This window comes from Dipodomys ordii, unplaced genomic scaffold (assembly GCF_000151885.1).
Source record: "Dipodomys ordii isolate 6190 unplaced genomic scaffold, Dord_2.0 Scaffold117, whole genome shotgun sequence".
Classification (NCBI taxonomy): domain Eukaryota; kingdom Metazoa; phylum Chordata; class Mammalia; order Rodentia; family Heteromyidae; genus Dipodomys; species Dipodomys ordii.
Window position 1 is genome coordinate 2,454,443 of NW_012267333.1, and position 5,461 is coordinate 2,459,903.

Below are 5,461 nucleotides of genomic sequence, written 5' to 3' on the forward strand. Positions count from 1 at the left end.
CCCCCCCCCCCAGCAGCTCAGCCCCGACGCGGCGCCACGGCCCGGAGGCGCGGGAACTCACTTCCCGGACCTGCCCCGGCCGCGCTTCTTGCTTTCCGACTCTTCGCTTACCCGCGGTTTCAAAACAAGAAAAGCGACTCTGGTGGGACTCGAACCCACAACCTTTGAATGCCTCCGTCTGTCTAGAAGTCCAATGCGCTATCCATTGCGCCACAGAGCCAGCTGCCGTTTTTTTCCTCTGCGCTGCCTACATCCGGGCCGCGGCGGCGCGCGCCGCCCTCCGCTCCTCCCCGAGCCGTGCGGGGCTGGGCGGGAGCGCCCCGAGCCGGAGGCGCGGCGGGGAACACGGTCCGAGAGCCTTCCCGAAGCCCCGCGGCGCCGGCGCCGACCGCCCGGCGCCGACGGAACCTCATTGCGCGCCATCGCCCAAATCCTCCTGCCTAGTTAAGGCACCGAAGCCAGGGCTGGCAGCGCCCGGTTCCATAGTGTAGCGGTTATCACGTCTGCTTTACACGCAGAAGGTCCTGGGTTCGAGCCCCAGTGGAACCATCCGAACTTTTCTTGTTCCTTTTTGCAGAAGTCCGGGATCTTGAATTCCCCCCCCCCCCCCCCGGCCTCTGCATAACCGAGGACACCCCGGCTTCAGCGGGGTTCTGATGCCTAGTACTGAGTGCTTCCGTCTCAGCCCTGGGAAGTCTCAGATCGTTTTCCCGATTCCTGTTTACGAGCATTTATCTGCTTTCAAGCGGGTCCTACTTTGTCAACAAACAACAACAAAATACCATTTCTGTCTTGATTTCCTGCGCTCCGGCAAGTGCTGCTTGCACGTGGTTCCATAGTGTAGCGGTTATCACGTCTGCTTTACACGCAGAAGGTCCTGGGTTCGAGCCCCAGTGGAACCAGGTTGTGCACCTCGAGTTTTGCCAGGCAGATTTTGCCCATTGAGTAAATCAGTGGAGAGGAATCGCGGCTTTATATCAATTCCCGAAGCGCATCTCTGATCGTGGCCTTGGTGAGGGCTAGCTCCTGGTCCTGCGCTTGCGCAGGGCAGGGCCAGGCAGGACCCTCAGCTCCCAGGTTTTCCTGCAGGTTTGCCAACACCGCCCTCCCCGCCCCTTCTTCTATTACTAGGGCTGGATCTTGAGCGGTGGCCAGCACTGATCCTTCCCAAGTCCAAGCTCCAGCTCGCCGGCCATCTCCCGAGGCTCCAGGCCCTGTGGGAGGCGTTAGTCTCGGCCTTGGAGGCGCTGCGCGCGCAGCTTCTCCCCGCATGGCGCTGCGGACTTCCCGCAAAGAGCGCGTGCCAGGTTTAATTCCCACCCAGGGAAGTCCTCTCCCCACCCCCACCCCCCAAACACCGGACGGTCCCTTTCACAGGTGAAAGGGCTGGTTTATGGATTTTATTCTACTCTTGAGTGTTTGCCATGCACTTCGTTTCTTTCCCTTCAACTATTCGTTCTTTTCTTTTCTGTCCATCTTGGGGCTTGAACTCAGGGCCTGGATGCTGTCCCTGAGCTCTTTTGTTCAAGGCCAAGGCCAGTTCTTTGCCACTCTTGTGCCAATTCTGTGTTTGTGTTTGTTTTTGAGTGATTAATTGGAGATAAGATTCTCACAGGGATTTTTCTGTCCAGCCTGGCTTTGAACTATCAACCTCAGATTGCAGCTGCCTGAGTAGGAACACAGGGGTGAGCTACTGATGCCAGCTTTATTTTTATTTTTTTATATTGTGTTTTCTCTTTAGTCTTTAATTTTTCCTTGTAGCTTTAGATTCAGAATGAGAGAGAGAGAGAGAGAGAGAGAGAGAGAGAGTGTGGTGGGATGTCTTCAGAGGAGACATCAAGAATGAGACATTCTTGTCTGCTCCAGGGTTTGGCCATAGTAAATGATTAAGACATACCATTTTTAAATGGGGGGGGGGGAATGGATGAGAAATTCTTGCTAAGCGGACTTGGGAAGATTTTCTTTCCTTCCCGTTGTCCCTCCTTCCCTTTCTGGCTTTCTTAAGATGTAGCGATGTAACCTGGCCTGTTCTCAGATTCTTCCATCCACCTTCCTACCTTGGCCTCCCAAGAGTTGGGATTACAGGCGTGCATCACTACTCCTGGGTCTTCGTGGGGGGAGGGGAAAAATCTCACAGAGGAGGCAGGTGGGATTGATCAATATCGAGGTGGGGGATTCTTCATAAAGTGATTTTTGCAAGACTCTTTCTAGAACTAGATTATGTGAGCTCCCTGGGGAGGCCACACCCTGGGCCTAGTGGAGATGGAGCTCCAAGGAGCCTGACAGAAGTTTGGCCCAGGAGTCAGTGTCTGTCAGTAAACTGCACAGCCTCATGCATGTTGATTTAATCATGGTTCTGAGAAAAAGACATTTTAGCTGTGGTACTTTAGAAGTCTGATCTTCTTTGAAGTAGATGTAGTTTAGGCTCTTTTATAATTGAAATGTATCCCTCAAAAGAAAGAAGAGGAAGAACCATATTGTCTTTGAAGGTCTTCAAACAGGGTGCATCCTTTGCAAAATAAGTGTCTTATCAGAGATCACTGTATTTAAAGCTTCAAGAAGGCAGGATCTATTACAGACTAAGATGCAAAGCCTGAACCCATTGTATATCTCTTCTAGAAGAATACAGAGGAGAGAAACTTTTGGATCATTGGGTAGGGAGGTGAAAATTTCTTAACTAGGATACAGAAACTATGATCCATGGTAAAAAAAAAATGAAGTCACTTGATATCATAAGAATGTCTGCTTCTCAAAAGACATTATTAAAGAAAAGAGAAGCCATCAATGTTTTGCAAAAACCTTCTTTGATAAAAGTTTTTTTTTGGGTTTGGTTGTGGGCCTGGGTGCTGTCCCTCAGCTCTTCAGCTCAAGGCTAGCGCTCTACCACTTGAGCCACAGTGCCACTTCCGACTTTTTTTCTTTTTGCTTATGTGGTGCTGGGGAATCAAACCCAGAGCCTCATGCATGAAAGGCAAGCACTCTACCACTGAGCCACCTTCCCAGCCCCATGATAAAAGTTTTGTATTGACTTTATTTAAAAACTCATAATTCAAACCTAAGAAAATGGACAACACAACTCAAAACACAGGCACAGATCTGAGAACAGAGACATCATCACCGAACATAAATCAGAGCATAAAGAGATTCTCAACTTTCTTAGTCATCACGTGCTAAAACACAAAACAAATATCGTTACTCATGTGAGGAGATCTAAAGCATGGAAACATGACCCTTCAACCTAACTCTTCAGTGTTGGCAAGAGAGGAACTAGAACATAGCTTCGGGAATATAAAATCACACTGCCTCTTTGGAAGAGTTCAGAAATTCTCCTGTCAACCTGAAAACAGCATAGAACCCAGTTATTCCATGCCCAGGTACTTACTGGGGAGACCTTAAAGCATATAGTTACACAAAGACCTACAAACAAATGCTTGTAACAGTTCATGATCGCTACAAAACCGGAAACACTCTATACGTTCTTCACTATATGTGATCAGAGGAGAAAAGGCTCTCTCTCTCTCCCTCCCTCTCTTCCTCCCCCCCCCCCTTTGAATTCAGGGCCTGAGCACTGTCCCTGAGCATTTATACTCAAAGCTAGCACTCTACAACTTAAGATACAGTTCTTTTTTTTGGGGGGGAGGGGCGGGATAGTTTATTGGAGACAAGAGTCTCATGGACGTTACTATCAGGGCTGGCTTTGAACTACCAGCCTCAGATTTCAGCTTCCTAAGTAGTAGGATTACAGGTGTGAGCCACCAATGGGTGGCTGGGATTATGTTTATGTACAAATTTGGGAGAGGAGCATAAGCATTCAACCAACCGGTGATGTGGGAGACAGAGGAGTCAATGGTCTTAAGTCCTAGTCTAAGGGGGAAGGTTCCAGACCAGCAGCACAGGAGATGCACAGCCCAGCTCAAGCAGATGGAAAATTCGCCTTTCCTGTCTCTCCTTAATATATTGAGTGACTTTCACCCAAACAGGTGAAGGTGATTACTGAATCTACAGATTCAAAGAGTAATATCTTCCAGCTGATAGGATTTGGTGTGTGTGTGTGTGTGTGTGTGTGTGAAAGAGTAATACCTTCCAGCTGATAGGATGTGGTGTGTGTGTGTGTGTGTGTGTGTGTGTGTGTGTGTACCTGTACTGGGGGCTTAAACTCAGGGCTCCCAAGTTCTCATTTGGCTACCACCACTTGAACCACAGCTCCAGCTTCTGGCTTTTTGGTGGTTAATTGGAGCTAAGAGTCTTAGGGATTTTCCTGCCCAGGCTGGCTTCAAACTGTGATTCTCAGAGCTCAGCCTCTGGATACAGGTATGAAGCACCAGCACCTGGCCTGTGATAACAGGTTTTGAAGCTTCATCTTGGGGAAAAAAAACAATCTCAGGTTCTTAAATACCTTCCCAAGAGAGAAACATTGGAAAGGGAATGGCTCCCTCTAGTGGTAAGGAGAGGTTACAAAGCATTTTACTAAGTGCTGTTCTTAGGAAAGCTTTTCTTTTTTAAAATTTTTATTTATATTTTAGAAACTCAGTTTCTCTTCTTAGGGTTCATATCTATAATTCATATCTATATTGAGAGGATCATGGTAGAAGCCAGCAAGGACACAAAGTTAGGGAGACCTCATTTCAATCAAAAGACCAGACATCATGGTAGACAGCTGTGTTACCAGCTACATAGGAGGCTGTAGACTTTGCCTACTCAAAACCACGAGACTCTATTTGAAAAATAAAAGAAAAAAAAAGAGTGGGAGAGGGGGCTTCTTGTAGCCCAAGTTGTAGATATGTGTTGAGCCAGCTCAAGAACCTGAGTTCAAACTCCAGGGCCACTGAAAAAAGAAAAATCAGCTTCACTCTATGGGAGATGTTGAACAATTTAACAAAGATTTATATGAGTCTGCATTAGAACAAACAAGTTGAAACTGAGGCCCAGAGTTCAAGCCCCAAGACCGACAAAACAACAACAACAAAAAGAATTAAGTTGGATAACTTCCTCTTAGACTCCATTTCTTCCTCTGTGAAATGACAGGAAGCATTCAAGTTCCTTTAAGAGCTGACAACTTGTATATCCTACGATTTATGTTGCCAACAACCTCAGCATGACAAAAGCCTATAGGGCTGATAAGTCTCCAGACAGGGTTTTTTTTTAAAAAAATTATTATTTAAAAATCGTTATTGGGGCTGGGCAGGTAGCTCAGTGGTAGAGTGTTTGCTTTGCATGCGTGAGGTCCTAGTTTGATTCCTCAGCACTACTTAAGCAGAAGAAGCCGCAAGTGGTGCTGTGGCTCAAGTGGTAGAGCGCTAGCCTTGAGCTGAAGAGCTGAGGGACAGTGCCCAGGCCTAGAGTTCAAGCCCTGAGACCACCACCACCACCAACAACAAAAACCCAATCAAGATGGTTATTATAAAGGTGATATACAGAGGGGTTACAGTTAGTCAGATAGTATGGTTTTTTTGTTTTTGTC

The 5,461-nt window shown here is 47.5% G+C and overlaps 3 non-coding genes across 3 annotated transcripts; 2 read left to right on the forward strand and 1 right to left on the reverse strand.

The window, feature by feature from the left end:
• Positions 1 to 134: 134 nt before the first annotated feature.
• Positions 135 to 220, reverse strand: Trnar-ucu. Its single transcript is given in 2 exon segments — positions 135 to 170; positions 184 to 220. It is a non-coding gene; the product is annotated as a tRNA-Arg (tRNA).
• A 256-nt stretch (positions 221 to 476) lies between these two features.
• Positions 477 to 549, forward strand: Trnav-uac. The gene has a single exon. It is a non-coding gene; the product is annotated as a tRNA-Val (tRNA).
• Positions 550 to 829: 280 nt separating this feature from the next.
• On the forward strand, positions 830 to 902 carry Trnav-uac. The gene has a single exon. It is a non-coding gene; the product is annotated as a tRNA-Val (tRNA).
• Positions 903 to 5,461: the final 4,559 nt, after the last annotated feature.